Below are 14,960 nucleotides of genomic sequence, written 5' to 3' on the forward strand. Positions count from 1 at the left end.
TCCTCTTCGGCTTCCTCGTCTTCACTCTCCACAGGCTCCACAGCTGCTACAACACCACCATCTGGACCATCCTCCTGCAGAAAAGGCACTTGGCGTCGCAAAGACAGGTTGTGAACCATACAGCAGGCCACGATGATCTGGCACTCCTTCTTTGGTGAGTACAATAGGGATCCACCTGTCATATGGAGGCAGCGGAACCTGGCCTTCAGGAGGCCGAAGGTCCGCTGGATCACCCTCCTAGTTCTCCCATGGGCCTCATTGTACCGTTCCTCTGCCCTTGTCCTGGGATTCCTCACTGGGGTCAGTAGCCATGACAGGTTGGGGTAACCAGAGTCACCAATTAGCCACACCCGTTGCCTCTGGAGTTGACCCATCACGTAGGGGATGCTGCTATTCCACATGATGTACGCGTCATGCACTGAGCCAGGGAACTTAGCATTAACATGGGAGATGTACTGGTCTGCCAAACACACCATCTGTACATTCATAGAATGATAACTCTTCCTGTTACTGTACACTTGTTCACTCCTGCTGGGGGGTACAAAAGCCACATGGGTCCCATCAATGGCACCTATGATGTTGGGGATATGTCCAAGGGCATAGAAGTCACCTTTCACTGTAGGCAAATCCTCCACCTGAGGGAAAACGATGTAGCTCCGCATGTGTTTCAGCAGGGCAGACAACACTCTGGACAACACCTTGGAAAACATAGGCTGGGACATCCCTGATGACATGGCCACTGTTGTTTGAAATGACCCACTTGCAAGGAAATGGAGCACTGACAGCACCTGCACTAGAGTGGGGATCCCTGTGGGTTGGCGGATTGGTGACATCAGGTCTGGCTCCAGCTGGGCACACAGTTCATGAATAGTGGCTCGGTCAAGCCTGTATGTCAGTATGACATGTCTTTCCTCCATTGTCGACAGGTCTACCAGCGGTCTGTACACCGGAAGATTCCTCCATCTCCTCGCATGTCCCAGCGGACGGTGCCTATGAAGGACAACAGCGAGCACAGAGTCAATCAACCCACAGGTACGTAACCACAGCTTGCACAAAACACGATTCCCAATGCATTGAATGGCTTGTATGAGTGTTGATGCAAGGCCTAGGTATGTGTGACGCAGTAAAAAGTAAGCCATGTGGGCCCTAGAAATGGAGGCAGCCTGACCTGTGAAGTGTGACAATGGGATGTGAGGTAAATGCACTGGTGTGGCACACCGTGGTGGTAGGCGGTCAAAGACCGCGGCGCGAAGCAGCATTGGTTGACATTGAACCCTATGGGTCTCAGGAGCCAATGACGATGTGCGCCGGAGGTTGCGGTACGCACCGCCGCGGTACGCACCGCCGCGGGCGTGACCGCTATTTTCTATCTGCTTAATCACTCGATACCTGATCTTCGACAGGAGAGGACCTACACTGCAAGTGCTGATGTGACCTCGGTCTGGAAGAGACAATGGCTCATGCGACTGGGGAAAGGGCCCCTGCCTTCACTGCTCAGGAATTGGAGAAACTCGTGGATGGGGTCCTCCCCCAGTATGCGCTACTCTACGGTCCTCCAGACCAACAGGTAAGTACACTGGGGCCATGCTTAGTGGCCAATGCCTGTGTTGAGTGGGGTGGATGAAAGATGGTGGGGAGTGGAGCGATTGAGGCATGCATCAAACGACGAATGAGAGCATGTGCCACATGGCAAGGGTAGGGATGGGGGGCCACTCACATTGAGGGTGCAGAACGTGATGACTCTTTTTCTACCCCTGTACATTTCACATAGGTCAGCGCCCACCAGAAGATTGATATTTGGCGTGCCATCGCCAAGGATGTCCGGACCCTGGGGGTCCACCAGAGACGGGGCACCCACTGCCGGAAGAGATGGGAGGACATCCGACGCTGGAGCAGGAAGACGGCGGAGGCTCAGCTGGGGATGGCCTCCCAACGTGGGAGGGGTGCCAGTCGGACTTTGACCCCCCTGATGTTCCGGATTCTAGCAGTGGCCTACCCCGATTTGGATGGGCGCGTGAGGACATCACATCAGACACAAGGGGGTGAGTACACTCTCATTCTGGTGACTTTGCGCGCAGTGGAGGTGTCTGGGTGGGGGAGGAGGGCTGTGGGTATCCCTAGGCCAGGGCGAATTCTGTAGGCTAGGCCCCTCCGTAAGGCATGGCCTTGTGCCCCCCCCACCTCTGTAGGGTGCCAAGTACAGCTATTCATGGCCCTGTGTCATCTATGTGTGCAGATGTCGTCCATAGGCTTGTAGGCCATGTCCCATGGATTGAGTAGTGTACCCCAAGTGCGCAGCGTAGTGCAGGGGGCTTCTGTGTCTGTCCTGTCCACCAATGGTGTCACCAATGCATGCACTCAACATGTCTTTATTTTCTCCCCCCCCCTTTTTTGTGGTTTTCCTGTTCATGTGTGCATTAGCATCATCAGGCGGAGGAGAAGTGGCATCGGAGCACGAGGGAGCTGCATCCCACATGGCCATGGAGGGCCATGCAACGGATTCCGATTTCACCAGTGGGACGGAGGGCGAGGGGAGCTCCACAGCGGGGACTCGGGCAGACATAAGTGACACAGACTCGTCCTCTGAAGGGAGCTCCCTTGTGGTGGCGGCAACATCTGTGCCCCCGCAACAACAGGTACAGCCGCTACCCAGCGCACCAGCACCGCCCTCCCAGCAGCCCCTCAGCGTTTGCCCTGTGCCCGCTCACCCAGGAAGGTGGGCATCTCCTTCGCCCCAGGCACCTCAGGCCCTGCCCCAGTCACCCCTGCTGCCCTCAGCGAGGAGATCATTGACCTCCTGAGGACGCTCACTGTTGGGCAGTCTACCATATTGAATGCCATCCAGGGTGTCGAAAGAGAGGTGCACCAGAGTAATGCATACCTGGAGGGCATTCATTCTGGTCAGGCTGCCCTTCAGCGATAGTTCAACACTCTGGCCTCAGCACTGATGGCAGCCATTGTCCCTGTCTCTAGCCTCCCCCCTCCAACTTTCTCCACCCAGACCCTATCACCTGTACCTCGGACTATCCCAGACACACCATCAGACCAGCCTGCACACACCTCAACACCCAAGGGAAGCTCAGGCAGACATAAGCACCACACATCACACAGGCATTCACCCAAGCAACATCCACATACGGACATACCAACACCCACTGCCTCCACTGTGTCCCCCTCCTCCTCGTCTCCCTCCTCCCTCCCTGTCACGTCTCCACTCACACCTGCATGCACTACATCTTCAGCCACTACGTCCATCACCAGCACACACACAAGAACCCCCCGCACACGTGCAGTCACCACCCCCACTGCCATTTACACGTCCCCTGTGTCCTCCCAGTGTGTCTGTGACCCCCTCTTCCAAGATACACAAACGCAGGCAGCCACCCACCCAACAGCCATCCACCTCACAACAGCCTCCAGCCCAAGCACCTGCACCCAAAGACACCAGACTTCAAACTCCTACAACCACATCCTCTTCCTCCACTCCCATACCCACTACACCTACCCCTCCCATTGCTCCTAAAAAGCTTTTCCTGTCCAAACTTAACCTCTTTCCACCAACTCCCCCACCCCGTCCATGTCATAGGACTCCAGTCAGCACCTCAGCCACCACAAAACCGGGCCCTGTCATGACAGTCTGCCATGGACTATGGAGTCCCCCACCCTCCAGGGCAGCCAGTTCAGTACGGAGCCAAGGCACGGGCAGCCCACCCCCGGAGAAACAATCAAAGATAGGCAGTGGCCGGCGCGAGAGGGTGAAGACACCAGGCACAAAAACCCCTACCATGGCTCCGGCAGGAGGTGTGGAGACAGTTGTCACACCGCCCAAGGTGGGGAAGGGCCACAGGCGATCAGGGAAGGCTGGGAAGGGCAGCACGCCCGACAAGACCGCCATCAGCCCAGCTGGCCAGGAGGGCCCCGCCAGCCCCATCCCAGGTGGGCAGGAGGCCACCAACATGCCCGGCACTGCAGCCCAGGAGGGCCCCGCCAGCCGCAGGACAGGTGGCAAATGAACTCCACGCCATGGCCAGATCCGCTGAACTGGGCTCTTCATCTCAAGCACCGCTGAACTGGGTCCTTCATCTCAAGCACCGCTGAACTGGGCCCTTCATCTCAAGCACCGCTGAACTGGGCACCGCCGTCTCAAGCACCAGCTGAACTGGGCCCTTCATCTCAAGCACCGCTGAACTGGGCCCTTCATCTCAAGCACCGCTGCACTGGGCACCGCCGTCTCAGGCACCGCTGAACTGGGCCCTTCAACTCAAGCACCGCTGAACTGGGCACCGCCGTCTCAAGCACCTCTGAACTGGGCCCGTCATCTCAAGCACCGATGAACTGGGCACCGCCGTCTCAAGCACCGCTGAACTGGGCACCGCCGTCTCAGGCATCGCTGAACTGGGCACCACCGTCTCAAGCACCGCTGAACTGGACCCTTCATCTCAAGCACCGCTGGACTGGGCACCGCCGTCTCAAGCACCAGCTGAACTGGGCCCTTCATCTCAAGCACCGCTGAACTGGGCCCTTCATCTCAAGCACCAGCTGAACTGGGCCCTTCATCTCAAGCACCGCTGAACTGGGCCCTCATCTCAAGCACCGCTGAACTGGGCCCTTCATCTCAAGCACCGCTGAACTGGGCACCGCCGTCTCAAGCACCAGCTGAACTGGGCCCTTCATCTCAAGCACCGCTGAACTGGGCCCTCATCTCAAGCACCACTGAACTGGGCCCTTCATCTCAAGCACCGCTTCACTGGGCACCGCCGTCTCAGGCACCGCTGAACTGGACACCGCCGTCTCAAGCACCGCTGAACTGGGGCCTTCATCTCAAGCACCGCTGCACTGGGCCCTTCATCTCAAGCACCACTGAACTAGGCCCTTCATCTCAAGCACTGCTGCACTGGGCACCGCCGTCTCAGGCACCGCTGAACTGGGCACCGCCGTCTCAAGCACCGCTGAACTGGGCCCTTCATCTCAAGCACCACTGAACTGGGCACCGCCGTCTCAAGCACCGCTGAACTGGGCCCTTCATCTCAAGCACCGATGAACCATGAGTGCCAGGGGCTGGCCTGCATCTTAGTCGGGCAGGCCTGCACGAAGCAGTCTGGGCACCAGGCCCCACCCAGAACCAGTGGTGACTGTTATCCACTTGTGAGACTGTGGCTTTGCACTCCCCAGGATATAACAGTGGGCAACCCACCCACTGTAGAGACTTGAGAGACTGTGGCTTTGCACTCCCCAGGATATAACAGTGGGCAAGCCACCCACTGTAGAGACTTGAGAGACTGTGGCTTGGCACTCCCCAGGATTGAACAGTGGCCATGGAGGCCCCTCGTGGATCTGGCGTCGTGGACTCATCTGGCTGAGGTGCCCCCCCTTCGTTTCCCCCTGAGGTGCCTGTAGTTTTGCTATCTGATGCCCCTGCAGTGTTCTCTCCATTGGAGTCAGGTATCTTGTGTGGGCTTTGCCCATGTGATTTGGGCCCAGTGGTCCACGGACAATACATGCTACAATGCTCGGACTTGTACATATATGTATATAACAGTTTTTGATGTAGAATTATATTTTTCAGCCAGTAATACAATATATTCCTATGTTTAGAATCATTTCCTTTTGTGTTTGCATTCTTCCGAGTGGTTTGGGGGGTGTCACTCTGATGTGTTGGTACGCATTGATGTGTGTGTTGTAGTGGGTGAGGGTGAGGGTGGGTGTGTCGCGTATGTGTGTACCCGTAATATTTTCTCCAACCCCCTCCCCTGTGTCGTAGGTGCAGTACTCACCGTTGTCTTCTGCGCCGGCGTTCGTGCTCCTGGTAGAGGAGTAGGTACACAATCGCTGGGAGTATGTGGAGTTCGGGTTCCATGCTGTCCTTATTCCTCGTGGGCTGTATGGAGGTGAGCGTTTTCCCTTCGAAATGGCTGTTTCCGCCGTGTTTTTATCGGCGGGGATACCGCCCCGGAAAAGGTGGCAGATTGGTAGGTTGTGATAGGGTGGGCGGTACATTGTCTCCCGCCTGTCTGTTGGCGGTGACCGCCGCGCTGTTTGTTTGTGCCGCCGTGGCGGGCGGTGTGGTAATGTGGCGGTCTCTGTTGGCGGTTTCCGCCAGGGTCGAAATTCCATTTTTTTCCCCGCCAGCCTGTTTGCGGTTTGGCCGCTGGTTTAACACCGACCGCCAGGGTTGGAATGACCCCCATACCCGCATGCACTACATATAGGTCAATACCTATATGTAGCTTTACAATGGTAACTCCGAATATGGCCATGTAAGGTGTCTACGATAATGGAATTGTCCCCCTATTCCAAATCTGGTATTGGGGTGCCAATCCTATGCATCCTGGGGGCTCCACCATGGACCCCCAGTAGTGCCAAACCAGCTCTCTGAGGCTTGCACTGCAGCCACAGCTGCTGCCTCCTCACAGGCAGGGTTCTGCCCTTCTGGGGTGTGAGCAGCTCAGTCCCAGGAAGGCAGACCAAAGCCTTTCCTTTGGGAGGAGGGTGTTACACCCTCTCCCTTTGGAAATATGTGTTACAGGCTTGGGAGGGGTAGCCTCCCTGAGCCTCTGGAAATGCTTTGAAGGGCACAGATGCTGCCCTCCTTGCATAAACTAGTCTACAGTGGTTCAGGGACCCCCAGTCCCTGCTCTGGCATGAAACTAGACAAAGGAAAGGTGAGTGAGCACTGCCCTGTTCATCACCACCCCAGGGGTGTTATCCAGAGCTCCTCCAGTGTGTCCCTGCTATTAGCCATCTTGTTTTCCAAGGTGTGGGGACACTCTGGAGATCTGAGTGGCCAGAAGGTGACGTCAGAGACCCCTCCTGATAGGTGCATACCTGGTTAGGTATCCAATCCCCCTTTCAGTGCTATTTAGGGTCTCTCCTGTGGGTTCATCTCCAGATTCAGTTAGCAAGTTTCCACCAGGAATCCTCTTCAACTCCTGCTTCATCCTCTGACCACGGATCAACCGCAGACTGCTCCAGGAACCGCTGTAACTTCAAAAAAGTATCCAGAAAGGTTACTGCGACTCTGCAACTTCAGCTCCAGCCAGCAACTGCAACAGTTTCCACAGTGTGCATGCTCTGGGGACTCCCTGTCTTCACCCTGCACCAGAAGGACCAACTAAATCTCCAGTGGAGTGATGGAGCCATTTCCCTGCTCCAGCAGACACCTTCTAAGACGACGACCGGTTCTCTGGGACTCCTCTCCTGACAATGAGCATGCTCCCTAGAACACAGGTGGTGGACCCCTTTGACACAGACTGTCCTAAGGTCCAGCTGTCCAAATTTGGAGGAGGTAAGAGCTTGCCTTCCCAGTTTGGGACAGTACCCCTGTGCACTGCGTCATCATCACCTCCTGAGGCCTCCGTGCACTATTTGCAAGAATCCTTCATGCACAGCCTGACCCAGGTCCCCAGCACTCTATTCTGTGACGCACAACTCGCTTAGTTGTCCTCCGGTGGCATGGGACCTTCTTTTGTAGTGCTGCAGCAACCGCAATTTGCACCTTCTTTGTCCCCGTGTCCTGGGACCTCTGTGGGTGCAGCCTGGTCATCTGTGGGTTCCCTCCAGTGTTGGGAGCCCACTCTGCCTCCTCAGTCTGAGTTGAGGCCCCCAGGTCCCTCCTGGGTCCAGGCAGCAACATTTTGACGCAATCCGCGACATTGCTTGAACCAAGGCTTGTGGGACGGATCCAGTGCTGCAACTCGCCTGCGTCCAACATCTCCACGTGGGACATCCTTTGCATCATGCAGGAATCCGCAGCCATCTTCTTTGGTGCTCTTCTGCAGACTTCTTCCAACTGGAGAATCCTCTTTTGCACCATCTTCTAGGTTGGCAGAGGCTTCTGTCCTTCCCGGAATCTTCTGCGACTTCTGGACTTGGTCTCCTCTCTTTACAGGTTTTCAGATCCAGGAATCCACCATTTGTTGTTTGTAGTCTTGGTCGGTTCTTGCAATAACTCTAATCGTGACTTGTAGTGTGTCCTTGCAGTACTCTACTCCTACTTTCCTGGGGTCTGAGTTGGGGTATTTTACACAACTTTGTGGTTTTCTTACACTCCCAATAACCCTCTACACACTACACTTGCCTAGGGGGGAATTTGTGATTCGCATTTCACTTTCTTAGTATATGGTTTGTGTTGCCCCTAGTCTTATTTCTTCCTATTGCATTCTATGGTAATTTCTATTGTTTGAACTATCGTATTTACTTACCTGATTTTGGTGTCTAGTGTATATATTGTGTAAAACACTTAAATCCAGAAGGAGTATTGCCTCTAAGATATTTTTGGCCTTGTGTCACTAAAATAAAGTACCTTTATTTTTGGTAACACTGAGTATTGTCTTTTATTGCACATAAGTACTGTGTAACTATAGAGATATTGCAGGAGCTTTGCATGTCTCCTAGTTCAGCTAAGCTGCTCTGCTCCAGCTAGCTCTATCAGCCTAAGCTGCTAGAACTCTACTACATTTCACTAATAAGTGATAACTGGACCTGGTATAAGGTGTAAGTTGTAAGTACCCAAGGTATCGACTACAAACCAGGCCAGCCTCCTACACTTACTCCCACAGCTCTGTCGTTACCTTCACAGAGATCATAATTGCCCTGCACAGGCGTATTGCATAACTGGCAGTCCCACAGTGCAGACAGAGTGTTGATTCCTGGGAGGCCATGATATGTGACTCAGTAGCTTGATCACATAGCTGAAACTGTACAATGCATGGCTTTGTTGGAAGCCATCTCTATAGGATAGACACATATGTCAAAAGAAATGCTATTTGGTACAGGTACATACCACAGAACCCCACCCCTTGAAGTTGCATGAGTCTGCATTTGTTATTGCACATGTTCACAAATGGACAAGGAAGACTCTGTACCCACAATGGCATCTCCTTGATTGTTACTCATGTGCAATGTCGAAGTGTGTACTCTGGCAGTTGCCTGTAGGGACTGTTTGCAATGATTTATTCTCACAGAGTGTGAATTTGTTGGTCTATTCATGTCTATGGAGTTTACTCTTCAGAAGCCACATATGTGTGTAGTGTTTCATTGTGGCTCGCTTCACAGTACTGGTTGCTAGAGCATGGGCTACATGATGTCAATAAACGTATTTAATGTTTGTGGGCTACTAGCAGGGTAGTGGGTTAGTCTGCAGATTTAAATACAGGTCCCAGTAATTATCGGCTTGTGAGTTTCATACTTGGGGAGTATTAACAAATAGAAAAGTCCAAGCTTGGTGTTAATTACATGTATGTGACTCCACCATTTGTGATAAAACTTGTGATTGTAATCTCTTGATTTGTCTTTTTACATCCATGCCGGTCAACGTCCATTAGGAAAAGGAACTATGGACATCCATCACAAAGAAGGTGCAGACCCTGGGGGTCCACAGCCAATGGAGCACCCACTGTTGGAAGAGGTAGGAGTACCTCAGACGCTGGGCCCAGAAGATCCCAGCGGTCCAGCTGGGGATGTCGTCCCAATGTGGGTGGGGTGCCCATTGGACCATGACCTCCCCACCCCCAATGGCCCACAATATGAGGGTGGCCTACCCAGACCTTGATGGGCGTTTGAGGACAGCACAGCAGCCACAAAGGAGTTAGTACAGGGCATAATTATGCCTGTCACATTGCTAAGTGAATTTGTTAGGTTCTAACACCTCCCCCTGATGATTAGGGATGAGCGATGTGTAACACAGTAGATGAATGATTGTTCGTGTAGACGTCATGTGTTGTATACTGGTGTAATAAAAATGAGAGATGGGGAGAATTAATGGTCCAGTGTATAGCCTTCCTATAAAATAGAGATCATTTCGGGAAATCGGCCGTGGGTAGGTGTACCGCTGAACAACAGGCAGCCTGACAAGTTTTGTGCACCCGTCGCTAGGCCTGTGTTTTCCTATGGAGCCTGTTCCATAATGGGGACAGTTGTGATGTACATGTGACTAGCCAAGTGTGCAGTTGACTAGAGTAAGTGACTGGAGATATTGAGACTGACAGTTGTAGACTAACTGATGTCCACTGGTTAAATATAGGAGAAGTGTTAATTCGTATGGTCCTGAAGAAGCGTCACTGGATCCGGATGGACCCTTAGGACGCGAAACATGTTGGCCCACTGAAGGGAGTGTTAGGTAGTCCCACGCCCCCTGCTTTTTCTAAGCATCAGAAGAGAGCGAATGAGCATTATCTCATTCTTTAGTTTCGTTGTTGTTTTACAACTTGGCCAAAACTCAGTATGAATTAATACATTGATTATTCCACATTGAGGTTTTGAGCCAATTTTATTATTTTTCTCTATTCTCTCTCCTTGTTTGTTCTGTGCTGACACAGTAGTTCTGGCACTACACCGTTGAGAAAAGATCTCAGGCAAAGAGCCCCCCTTGTGGGGTGCCCGTTAGACATTGCAGTGCCAGTCTGACAAGGAGCAAACCCGATGATGAAGCATGACATCCATTGGATGTGTGAAGGCTTTTGCTTCTAACAATAGGATTGCCCTATGTCCTTTTCTCTTCCCATTTCTTTTCCTTTTGGAACATTGCATACTGATGTGCCTTGCCTATTGGCCCAGGGCTCTAGGACAAAACTCTGCATAATCCACAAACAACTTTCTTTTCAGGAACAACATATGGCTGTGTACAGTGATCAATCAAGTTCTGTTTGTTGCTGTAGTGGTTGTAAATGTTATGTAACAGACCACTACTTCTCAGTGTTACAGGCCAAAGGTAAAGAAGTGATGGATCACTGTCCTCAGTAATGTGTATGGTTAAATGAGTATTTTGGCATCTGCCACACAGAGGCTAGTTGTCTTCAGCGCATGAAGGGTGCTGGTGCCTCACTACAGATAAGAATGTGAAGATGGCCATCATGTGTGACAGAGCATACATTGTTTTTTGGGTCAGCTAAAGATCAATACTTTCCCTTGGTAAGTGGGGAATTTCTACTGACATGATTTTTGTGCCATCACTGTTGCCAACATTCCTTGTTCCTACATGTCATCATGTGTCCCTTTCGTTTTAGCCAAACATTTGTAAGCTGCTGTTTCATTCATGGTCTACCTGTGTTGATGGAATGATGTCTGTTTTCCCTCACATATACGTGCATGGCAACCTGTGTGTGTAATAAAACATTTACAATGGGGGTACAGTTCATGTTGTACCATATACAGGAGTGTGACACTATTGTTTATTGGCTGACATGTACACTCATGTGTCATTGCTTGTCATTTGGCATTGACAACTGCAGTAGCAATGAGATGCATGACAGGTAGCCCTAGAGTTTTTAGCCACAATATGCATTTCTATGCCATTGATGTAGAATCATAAAGCAAAGTTCTTAGCACATGTGAAATGGGTAAGGTTTGTAACTTGACTGTTGGCATGCATCATGAAGTGACTTGCAGTTATGTTGAAATCACATGTGTTTGGGTACATGCATTCATTCGCAGACATCTGCCTTTGCATGACCAAAACGGAGACAATGATGTAGCTGCCAATTAGGCAACCTCTTGAGGGCCTTCAACAAGTACCTGCAAATCTCTGGGACCCTCCAACATTCAAGGGACTAATGGCATATATTGATGCACTGAGAGTATGTCATTGTAAGGGGTGCCAGACATTAGTTGTGTTTTGCCTGGGATTTGTTGATTTGTTTTGGAGTTTAGAGGCATCTCTTTCTGACATATTGCACATGATGTCTACAGTGTCCATTTCCATGCCAAATGTGTGGCCTACCAGAGCAACATTTATACTACCTCCATGACTCCACTGGGACAAATATCACTTGGTGAAGTGTGTATTGTGAGACTGCTTCCAATGGCACATGAGGATTTCCATATCACCTTCACTAGACTATTGTACTTTTGTCAACATAATGGCAGGATGTTTGAGCATAATTTCATTTTGTTGGGTCATTGTGTATGTGACAAGTAGATGTGTGCCTGACCTTGTGTGTGACGTGTGGGGATGCAGTAGTCATGGGCCTACTATTGTATGACAACAGGTAACTGAGGTATGCTCCAAGGGACAAAGCATTGAGGGTGATGAGGTTTCCTACTTGTTCAATGGTTACTGTGTTTGCACAACTTCAGCCATGCAATTGTAGTTGTTTGAGATACTGATTTTCCTGTGGGCAACTGTTGACAGTTCAGATTGCATGCATGCATATGGTATGACACATGTATGGGCCACCTAGGTGGAGTTTGATGCTGGGGCCTACTTGACATTATGGTAATGTTTGCTAATCAGAGCTGTGGCCTACTTGACATTATGGTAATGTTTGCTAATCAGAGCTGTCGTTCAAGTGTGATTGTAGTCATGTGATTACCCTATTTCTCTTTGTATTTGCAGCATCAGCCCATGTAAGTGGAGGGGACAGGGCACAGCCGAGTGGGGACACATCTGGCCGTGGGACCTTGGGTCAAGACACCACTGACACAGAGGAACCCAGTGGCCCAGAGGGTGAGGGGAGTGCCATGGGGAAGACAGATACAACATCGTCTTCATACTCGGATTCTTCCTCAACTGGACAATCCTTGGTGGTGACGGACCCATCAAGCATACCCCAGTACCATCTTTGTCCACCACCCCGTTCCATGACCACCCTTCCTCTTGCTCTCCACCGAGATGGCCGTGCTTGCTCACCCAAGAGGGTAGGTGTCTCATTTGCCACAGGCACCTTTGCCCCAGCCGATGTTACCAGTGATGTCCTTAGTGAAGAGGCTATTAACCTCTTGAGGAGATCTCTGTGGGTCAGACAGCCGTTGTGAATGCCATCCAGGGATTGGCAACCCAACTGCAGCAGATCAACCCTTTCCTGGAAGGCATTCATGGTACAATGTCGGGCCTACAGAGATCTTTTCAGGCTCTTGCCTCCACACAGACGGCAGCCAGTAACGCCCCAACTTCCATCCCCCCTAAACCACCCACTTCCCAATCCAAATCCTCCATTCCCCTACCTGCCCCAAGCACACAGACTGATTTGCATGCAACCACCTCAACACACAAGAGCTGCACACATAGAAACAAGCACCACAAAACACACTGACACGCAAGCAAACAGACACTCACACACACAACATCAGTCACCTCTTCTCTAGACACCCACACCGTAACACACACAACATCAAGCATACCCACAGGCACCACCACAACAGTCAGTGACATATCCACCACACCCAGCATACCCCTAGACACCGTCCCAACAGACACACAGACATCCACCACAGTACCCATAGACACCACTCACACAAACACACTGACATCTACCATATCTAGACACTACTCTAACAGACACACACATCCACCAATCCCACATCACCCAGCACCTTCACCTCCCAGCCCCCAAGACATGCAAACACCCACTCAACAAACGTCACCCAAACACTACCATACCTCCTACATGCGCACATCCAAGACATCCACACCCCTTCTGCTGACCATCCACACGTGCCTATGACATTTTTTTATTGACCTTGACCTGTTCCCTCCAACCTATCCCAAATCTGAGAGACTCCGCCCACCTCCCAACTCATCACTTCAACCTCTAAGTCCTCCCCTGTCACACCCAAATTCGATCCCACCCAAAGATGCCTGCCTACCCACTTGATGCCCCTTCCTTCCGTGGTTCTCTGGCAGTTAGGAGTCAAGTGACAGCACAGTGATGTGCTTGTGCATTTCAAAATGGACTGCCAAATGGCCTTGGACATTTCAAGTTTGGCTCTTAATAAACATAAACAGTTTGTTTGTTTTGGGTACACATTTGTCCAGTAATTCCTTTTCTACCTTTGTTGTTCCCACGTAACTTGTGTTGTCTGCCTACAGTTGTGTGTTTCAGCCTGCTTGCTAATCAATTTGCTGTTGTTTGCAGTGTCTGACTTTGTGGGCAATGCTGGTGTCCCCCAAGATAAGGGTATACGTTGAATGTCTGGATATGTGTGTGTGTGTAAATGCAGTGGTGATTGTTAGACTTGGCATCCTTCATGTGGTCTCCCCCAACTTTATGCCTCTGTTTCCCAGGTTGTTGATGTGTGCTGGACTCTGTTTTTGCTGTTTTTGGTATTCTGTGCACTTTACCACTGCTAACCAGGGCTGAAGTGCAAGTGCTCCTATGTAAAATGTATGTGTAATTGGTTAATTCCTGATTGGAATATTTGATTTACTAGTAAGTCCCCACTAGAGTGCAATAGAGGTGCCCAGGGCCTGTAAATCAAATGCTACTAGTGGGCCTGCAGCACTGGTATCCCACCCATATGAGTAGGCCTGTAAACCTGGCTCATACCTGCCACTGCAGTTTCTGTGTGTGCAGTTTTAAACTGCCAATTCTACTTGGCAAGTGTACCCACTTGCCAGGCCTAAACCTTACCTTTTCTTACATGTAAGACACCTCTAAGGTGGGCCCTAGGTAGACCCATGGACACAGTGCAGTGTATGAACTCAAAGTTTAAAAATACATCTTTTAGTAAAGTTTGTTTTTAGATTGTGTGTTTGAAAATACCACTTTTAGAAAGTAGGCATTTTCTTGCTTAGACCATTCTGTGACTGCCTGTTTGTGGGGTCCCTGTCTGGGTCAGTTTGACAGTTGGCCTGTTTGCACCTCTCTCTATAAACTGTAAAACTGTAAACTTCACACTTGTATAGCGCACTACTCACCCGTTAGGGTCTCAAGGCACTGTACGCATAGCACTATGGAACCCCTCCTGGCTTTTCCCTGTGAGGTGCCCACTCCTGGGCACCCCCAGGGTGAAGCCAGGCATCCAAGCACTGTTGGGGCCGTTGTGGAGATTAAGCAAGCTATTGCCCAGAGTTACAGAGTGGGACCCATTAATAAGATTAGACACTGAGGCAAGAATTATCTGGTCCAAGGGAATTGAGCCCAAGACATGCCAAGGGGGGCTTGAACCCTGGTCCCGGGCCAGATCTCTGCATAAGGGTCTGCCACTCTAACCATTGTGCCACACTTATCCACTTATCCACTTCT

Source organism: Pleurodeles waltl, chromosome 1_1, assembly GCF_031143425.1.
Source record: "Pleurodeles waltl isolate 20211129_DDA chromosome 1_1, aPleWal1.hap1.20221129, whole genome shotgun sequence".
NCBI classification, from domain to species: domain Eukaryota; kingdom Metazoa; phylum Chordata; class Amphibia; order Caudata; family Salamandridae; genus Pleurodeles; species Pleurodeles waltl.